We start from the raw sequence: 9,230 nt of genomic DNA, 5'->3' as shown, positions 1-9,230 counted from the left end.
CTCCTTGTCTTGTGTTATGTTTTGCTTTTTCTATGTCTTGTGTCTCATGTTTTGATTTTCCATGCCCTCATGTGTCCTTTAAGTTTCTCCTATGTTCTCCCCTCTGGCTCCCTCTGTCTGTTGTCTTGTTCCCTCCTGGTCTGTTCCTCTGTGCTCCTCCCCCTTATTATCACACCTGGCTTCCTTCCTCCTCTCTCTCCTCACCTGTTCCTCGTCATGTCATTAGTGTCTGTGTATTTAGTCTCTGTGCTCCCCTCACTCCTTGTCCGGTCATTGTTTTCTGTTATCTGTTTTCTGGTTGCTCCTGTTCCTTGCTCCTGTTCCTTGCTCCTGTTCCTTGCTCCTGTTCCTGTTCTCTTTGGTAGGTTTTGGATTTATTTTGCATTTTTTTCTGTGTTTGAGTTGAACTTTGATTTTTTTCTTTGTACTTTGTCTAGCTGTTTTCTTTTGCTACTTTGACATGTTGGTTTTGTTTGCTACTTTGCCTTGTGTCCCATTTTGTCTGTTTTTGCATTTCGGCTTTAGTTATTAAAAGCTCGCTTTTTGTTTCCCCTTATCCTTGCCTCCCGTGTGTACTGCGTTTGGGTCCTCCTTTCCCTTCCATAGTTTTCCCTTTTAAACCCCAACCTGATAAAAGCAACATACAGTACGTTTACATGACACTCGAGAAATTATGTAATTATCATGTACACCATATACGAAATGTACAAAGATGTAGCTTCGTCTTGCTCTTCATTCGCCATCTTTCTCGAATACCGAGGCAGAGTTTGTTGTTTCTGGTGACATAAAGAGGTCAGCTGGAGGTGGCTCTATTACCACTAGTTGAAATGGGTACAACACCTATCGTACCGGGGTATGACATGCTTCAGCCAATAATTTGATTTTCTCACTGGCATGTATACTCGGACAATTGCAGTTGTCCGATTGAGTAGCATAGTCAAACTATGGCTGATATCTGACTAAGCTCTGCATGTAAACGTACAGATAGTTGCTAGTCTCCCCCTCCCAAACAGAGAGGACTCTGCACAGATTGATTTCTGATTTCTTTCATTTTCCCAGAACCACTATACTCCTCCTGCAACATAAATCTGCATTCCCGTGAAGAAAATGAAGTCCAATTCCAGCAGAGCAGGAAATACAAGTGTCTTCGTATTCAGCACCACTACAGCCACCAGCCAGGTTTTATCCTGTAGGCTCAGTTCCATCTCCACCCAACCGAGGGGCATCCTGGATTCCCCGTCAGCCAGATAGAGTGGATCTCCAATCCATGGGGTAAGTTTGTCCTCTTAAGTTTTTACACTATCCCACTATGTATATGTTGGTCCTGTATCCACCACAGCTTTGCCTCTCCAGTTCCTTAATGCCACAGCTCCCTCCAGGTCAGCTGAACTTCCTTAGACCCAGCACAATGGAATGGGAGGTAATACATGATGCTGATCGCACTGTAAGGTATTAACTGTGGGGCAGTTATGTTCACTTACAGAGTGGGAGGGCTGTGGATGGTATTGCTGATCATGAGATGGATAAGATGGCTGTGGACGGGGTTACTGATCATGGAATGGATAAGATGGCTGTGGACAGGGTTGCTGAGGGTGGAATTTCCCAGATTGATTGATTGAAATTTGGACATGAATATGGAGCATGACTCCCCTGACATCTCCAACAGTAAACCACAGGGGTGGTATTGCTCTTCTGTGGTGGGGAATCGGGAATCAACAAATGTAATTTCTCTTTTTCCTTGTGTTTCACACCTTGTTTCTTCCATAGCTCATATTGACACTGACTTGCTTTGTCTTTTTCCAGCTGCTGTCCCAGTCTCACCAGTTTATCCACAGTAGCAACTCGGAGCTGGCTTGCCATATGTGGATTGACGTTCCTGAAGATCGGTTTGAGCACTGCAGCCTTCTGAATATCAGGCTTCCAGATTTGACATAAGGAGCGGTACATATAGATAAAATCGCAGATGCTTTCCCCCTCTCCTTGTACTCTTGTCATCACTCTTTCTGCCAATTCATCCTCATGGCCTTCAGACAAAAAGGTAGCACATAACTTTTTCTGAAATCTGACCAGGAATGTGTGTTTAAACGGGCCACATCAACTCGTCTTCCGTCAGAGGATTTGATGCCATATAATCATTACATTTCTCCAGGGGATCCTGTTCATTCTCCATCTTCCCAAATGATGGAAACTGCAGCTTAACAGGACATTTTCCTATCAACGGTCCCCTGCCTTCAGGCAGAACAGGACCTCTAACATACCTGCCTTTATTTCGCACCTTATAGTAGACTGTGGGCGCTGCCTCTGGACCTCGCCCAGCTAATCACCAGTTGGGGCCTCTTTGGTAGGGACAGTTGTAAGTGCAGACAGGGGCGGTTATGGGCAGCATTCGTGGAGGGGCAGCATGAGCGCCAGCAAAAATAATTAAATAAATAATTATATAAATATTATTTTTGTTTGCATTCATGTCCTCCAGTTTTTGTATTGCTAATTTACAGTCAAGTCAATGATGTCATGACGCCATGTGGGGAGCAGGCTTGCTGCCCTCTGTTTTATAAGGTGCATCTGCTGCTGCTGAGAGTCTCACATAGAGTCTGTGGGGAAGGGTAGCGGGCGGGGACAGGCTGGAGTTGGGGAGCAGGGGATTCATCTAATAGTGCACAACAAATGCAGTTAGTAGGATAAATCACATCACAAATTCCTTCCACATGAAAGACATTTCAGTCATAATAATATTGTGAATACAAGCCCATAGTTTCACATGTTTTGGGGGTTTGATTAAATAATGAAATATGTTTAAAAAAAAAAACAAGGTGAATTGGTTTAGTCTTAACTCTTGGTTGACCGTGTTGGGAGGGGTCACGTTTTGATTCCCGAGTGTCAAATAAACAAATGGATAAGAAAGGACACAGACATCAGGTGCACAGTTCTGGAAAAAGAGAAAAGAAGAAGAGGAGAAATGAGCAAAAGATAAAGGTATGGAGCCATGTCATCTACTCTTCATGAGTGTGACCATGCATGTCATGAGATGAAATGATGTTAATTAGTATAAGTTAGCTTAAAGTCCGTGTAAAGCAGAAATACATGTGTTGTGAGTTTGTCATACCACAGAAACATGTGTCATTGACCACTGAGCCAAATTTGAAAGATTAAAAAAATTGCCAAGTATATAAAATTAGGTCTCAAAATCATGGAATGACAAGCACTTCTCTCTGCTGTGAAACGCTGGGGGCGTGTCAGACAGAGGTGCTGGAGCCACGCGCAGTCGGAGGATGGGAGCCTCCGTGTACTGTACAAGGACAAAACCTACAGTAACACTGTCAGCTAGCAGCATCATCGGACGGACTCAGCCTGACCTGTATGAGCCATCAGAGCCAGAAACTGACTCTCAGTCAGACACTGATAGTGCTTAGCCTCGTTCCTCACAGTCCATGTTTTACATTACACATAAACTTAACACCCCAATCCACATATAATTCCTTGTCATAGCTATATTGGTGCACATAAAATATTACCTGTGGATTGTCATTGTGCTGTCAGATGGACTCGCTCAGGGAATGAGGCCAAATCATGTCATGATTAAATACAATAACATTTGCTAACATTACATGGGCATGACAGGATGCACGGTGTAAAATCACTGTCAGGTTTTGCACCTTCAGCAAAATGCATTTAATTGCCCAAATGTACAATATAACATACATACGCACAAACTTGTACGTGGAGCTTAGATCTGGCCCAAAAAAATAAAGCCCGACTCGAGCCGAGCCCAGCCCAGCCCAGCCCGTGCACGTTGTGTCCGAGCCGCCCTGCCCGACACATTAACTGTAATTATGAGCCTGAGCCCGATTTAAACTGTTTTTAAAAACACCGGCAACGCGTTACTCTAATCTGACCACTTTTGTCAGTGAGGAGAAATCTAACGCGGTAATATTTCAAAACCACTAATCAGATCAAAATTACTTATTCCAATCACTGTGCGTTACTATTATTTTTGTCATTTTCCTCAGTAAAAATATTTATTTTAGCTTTTCTTCTTGCATCTCGGGGAGTGACGTCACGTGCGCGAGAAGTCACGTTTTCTGCACGAGGACACTCATTCACATGTAAAACCACGCAGGAGAGAGAGGAGAGAGAAGCGTGTTTTGTAGCTGGAAGTACCGTCATTATTTTTGAGTTATTACAAACACACACACACACACACACACACACACAAATGCTTGATCAAGTGCCGGCCCGAGGATATTGACGGGAAATGTCGGCCCGATCCGGGTCAGCGCAGAGAATCTAAAGTCTGGCCGGTGGCGGGGATGAGAGCACCTGCGGTCGGCGGGACGGTCGCAGGCGGGCAAATAATGCCGGCTGCGGAGATGAGAGCATGCGCTGTCGGTGAGACGGAAGGATGCTAGCCGGGGACGGAGAGGGTCGGTTCGGCCCCACTGACCAGCGTCAACAGACTCTTCAGATATCCAGACTTTACCTGGTGACAGTCCCTGTAACTGTATATAACTAAGGGGACACTGCAGAGACAGGTGTTGGTGGTGATTTTTAACTCTCCACAGTAGCTCCTTTTGACAAAATCGATCCACCGTTTCCTTACGTTGTCATCTTTAGGAAACTTAAATAAGCTAACAGTGTCATTACTCTGCACACTGTGGCATCCAGGAAAGATGCATCAGCGATGTGGAGGAGACATGACCGTTTTGCGACTGGTTGACTGGTTAGCTAGCTGCAAACTATTCTAAGGAATGCTATCCAAGAGTGGAGAGCCAGCAGAAAAACCACCGAAGCTAATGCACTGAGTGTATTTATGTTTGTGTTTATGTTAGATATGTTTGTTAGCCTCTTGCTACACTGCTGGCTATAATAGTAGATGAGGACAGCATCCGTTTTCAGTCCAACTGACCAGCAAACATTATATCTAATTCATTTCATCCTAATAGTGTAACACAACATGACTAGCTCACATATTGTTTGTTAAACATCACGTTATGTCCTGTGCTGCTCAGTAAAGTGAATTATCAGTTCTGTAAGCTAATTCAAAAGAAATATTTCACAGATATTTCGTGATGTAGCTTTCTGAGTCATTTGGAGTGTCATGTATATAATAAGCCGTGAACCAAGGAGATTGTGTTTCGTTTTCTATTCATTTGTTTCCTTTCTAAAAGTTGGATACATTGTACTTAATAACAGGTTTATTTAATTGTGCTATCCCTGCATTGATCATTTATGTTGTATTTTAATGCGAATGAAGGAGACTTTTTAATTTTTTTTTTTTTTTTTAAATATAATATATATAGACAGAACTAGTTTCCAGGGGACCAACTCAGGTAACATCTGACTTTGTATTCCCTAGAAACAACAGTGACGAAAGAAGTTGCCACCATCAATACTTCAGCAAGTCATCGGTTAGTGGGGAAAATATATCTAGAAGTTGGTTGGTATTCATTTTGTGTTTCTTGTACAAAATGTTGAAAAATTATTAGACTCTCTTAAGTGTGTTATTGTACTTGTGTAATGAAGGATTTGTGTAATTTAGAAATTTGATTCACTATTTTATTTATATTTCATTCTATTATACTAGTTCTTTTTATTGTTGGTACCTATTTGTATTTAAGATTGTATACATGTTTTATTGTAGCCGTTACTGTGTATGTTGGGCCAAATTTCCAATAATTTTATTAAAGAAGTTATTTTGAGTTTTTTTTCTGTCCATTTTTCAGAGGGGGGCGCTGGAGGTGAGGTTCACCCAGGGCGTCATGAAAGCTAGAACTGCCACTGAGTGCAGATATGTTGAGGGTTTGCTTCATCGTCACTATTTCCTGTGACGCTGAATCCATACTTTCAGACAATTTTCATATCTCATTATGCAGGTGGTCAACTGACTGCACCACTGGGGTCATAAATTCTTTGATATCCTTTAATATCTCTGTATGATGATGAGATAATCTCCAGTTGAGTTTTGCTGCAAATTGATTCCTAAGAAAAAGAGAATGCTTGTCCAGGGTTTGATGTAACTGCTTTGAGCGCTTCTCATAAGCTGTACTGACATCCTTTAATAAAGTTGTTATTTAATTTGGAGCTTCACCTTGTGGTTCTGTTGTGCCTCCATGAGTATATGAAATTTCTCCTCCAAAGTTGCTTTTAGTGTATCCTCAATGTCAGCTCCATTATTATAGCAGTCCTCCCCCTGGGCTGACCAACAGCTCCATCCTGAGATGAGATATCTAGTGTAATGAGGGGCTGAGATAGAACAGAGTCCACACACAAATCCATATCCAATAAAGAAAGCACTGCATAAAAAATGGGATTTTCGTCCCCGTAAGCACCCGAAAATCTCCCTAAGTGTATGCAGTTAATGACAATTTAAAGCCTGTGAACATCGTGTTTGTCTGTGCCACATATTTACAGAAATGAACCATGACATATGTGGAGCTTACAAAGGTGTAACGGCTCTAATAGGCTCGAATAGCAGCAAAACCACCCCTGGCCAGAGAATGTCTGGCCTGGCATGAATTTCCTCACTCAGTACTGGATGAAACCACTACTTTTAAACAAGAAAAATCAGCTGTGATTGGTTGGCCGATCTGTCACTATTGGTCACCCTGGGTCATTATAAATGTAAACCCCAATAATTGAATAATCATTTTATGTATGTATTTATGTATTTATTTATTCATTAATTCATTCATCCATTCATTCATTCATTCATTCATTCATTCATTCATATCAAGGACACGAATGAATTCACTGAGGAAAGGAAAATTTGCCAGGAACGCGCTGTTTATTCAAAGAAAGAGCTTTATTAGCACGAACACAAACACACAACTATGTACAATGCGAAGGTGATCTGCCCACACAACAAATGGGAAGCTCACGAGAAGCCCAACATCCTACAGCACCGTGAAGTGTCTGTTTGCCGGCTCAGAGCTGTAGGTAACTTCTGTCTGAATTCAGTCCATCTTGCAGACATCTGTGGTGCATTGCCCTGTACTTCAGGATCGCCTCTAATCTCGACTGCAGCATGGCACAGAGCTCGGTGAGCTCCTGGCTGCAAAAGCACAGAGTTCGCACAATCAATCCAGACACCCCACTGTCTTCCTCATCAGACATCAGGTCTATGGCCCTCTGTCGGTGACACTCTTTGTGGCGACCCGGCAAAGCTCTTTCCGTCAGTGCAGGCCTCCTCTCGACAATGACCGTGCCACTAGCCTAGCTCCTGCTAACTAGCTTAGCCAAACTTGCTTTGTGTCCAATAAAACACAAACACTTCGACGGCGATGGAGAGTCCAACTCACACACTCACAGCATGTCGTCTGACAACAGTACACAAAACACAACACTGACGACACACACAGTCCACTGTTAGCTGCTCATGGAATTATTATAACTAAGGTTCAGGAAGAGGACCATGCCAATCCGCTCGCTGATCTGCCACCCAGGTCCAGCCAATCAAACCACCTGCATCATCAACCCAACCACCTGCGTCGCATCAATCTCACCACTTGCGCCCAATCAACTCAACCACCTCCTCCGCCTGATCCCATCACCTGCGATGTCTATATAGGTAAGCCAAACCATTTCTCTCCCATTTGTCTCAATTCTGATAACCCTCCCCCCCAGACCCTCTCTTTCTCCACCATCGTTTCTCACAGGACCACCGGCAGCCCAGTCTTCGACATCACCATTCCATGGCAAAAAGATACCAGATCAGGGACCTCGGCCATCCAGCACACGAACCACAGGGGGAAGATGAAGCCTCACCCATCAGGACGTGCACCCCTTAACTCTGGGCCTCTTCTTCCTCACGCTCCAGTCAACCCGAAAGTGTAAAAATTCTTAAAGGTCATGAACTCTTACACATATTAAGAATTACTTTTCAACTTCTTTTAAACATTCAGAACCCATGAAATCATATTTTAAAGTCATGCATTTTAAATAGAAATTATTTATACATTTTAATATCTTATCTATTTCAAAATATTTCATGCAAATTTTAACTACTTAAAGGGATATTCCAGTGTAAGTTTAATCCATGTTCTAACACACCGTGACACTGAGTATGACCCCCCCTCAAGAGATAAAGTTTGCGGACTGCTAGCTGACGTAGTTTTAGCATCCTCAGAAACGACCGCACAACAACAACACACTGCAGTAAATGGGTCCAAGTATAAATCGCCATCAAAAAGCCACAAATAATGCTCAGAACAGGACCAAACTTCAGCAGCATTAGAAACAGGGTCCCAGCACATATTTCAAGGCATCAAACGTTTGATATCGTTGCCGGCTTTGTTCGAAAAGATAAACAAAACTCACCACCCGAGAAGCCTCCTTGTTGTGGGGAAGCCCTGTGAGTCCATTACCAAGTGCAGGAGAGTCCCGCAGTATTGGTATTCACTGAGCTGCGGAACTCTACTGCACTCGGTAATCGACTCACAGGGCTTCCCCACAACGAGCCTGCAGCTGGAGAGGTGAGTTTTGTTTATCTTCTCCTGTTGCTCCCTCCATGCAGTTCCTCCAGCCCTTTGAGGTTGAGGTATCTTCCTCAGCACATCACTCTGTGGGAAAGTTGCCTCATCCTTATCCTTGAATGCAAAGGTGTGTTTCTTACTGCCAGTGATCCCGCGGATTCTTCCGAGAAGTCTGGCGCTCACTTCGTTGGCCGCAAGGCTGTCAACCAAGCCAATGTAATGGTGGCTCCTGCATTTGGATGCAAATTTTATGATGACAAAGTCACCAACTACCAGATCTGAGACATCTGGTTCACTTTTTTCAACACTGGAGCTCTCATGCTCATGTAGCAGTATGAAGGAGTGTTTGATGGGTTTCAGCCAGTAACGTGCGGTGAGGTCCACGGCTGGGTAGGCAGCAAGACCTTAAATCGCATAGTGCATACAAAAATATATACTAGGTAGAGCTCAGTATTAAAACTGCAAAGCCAATTAAGTTGCCGCTGTCAAAACTGTAGTTATTTACGTCGGCGGATTATAGCACGCACACAATTACTGCCAATTAATTTCAGAGACATACATTCACCTGTATTTCTACAGGATTTACATCATCCAAAGACAAACGCACAAAAACACCTGTATCTCAATACAGGACTTACAGCTCCGATACACTATATTAACAAAGCAACAACATCACCGTCCGCTCTTGGTCACATAACATTACAACTAAAAATCAAAACGTCACTCACAACGTTAATATTATTATTACCACAGAGAGAGAGA

At 43.1% G+C, this 9,230-nt stretch overlaps 1 long non-coding RNA gene across 1 annotated transcript; it reads left to right on the top strand.

Moving 5' to 3' along the window:
* The first annotated feature begins 300 nt into the window (after positions 1–300).
* On the top strand, positions 301–2,447 carry LOC119022192. The gene is made up of 3 exons (XR_005075851.1): positions 301–361; positions 1,060–1,272; positions 1,804–2,447. It is a non-coding gene; the product is annotated as an uncharacterized LOC119022192 (long non-coding RNA).
* The last annotated feature ends 6,783 nt before the right edge of the window (positions 2,448–9,230 follow it).

The sequence above is a fragment of the Acanthopagrus latus genome, chromosome 7 (genome assembly GCF_904848185.1).
Source record: "Acanthopagrus latus isolate v.2019 chromosome 7, fAcaLat1.1, whole genome shotgun sequence".
NCBI classification, from domain to species: Eukaryota; Metazoa; Chordata; class Actinopteri; order Spariformes; family Sparidae; genus Acanthopagrus; species Acanthopagrus latus.
Note: the sequence above shows the minus strand (reverse complement) of the source record. Positions and strands in the feature narration are given on the sequence as shown.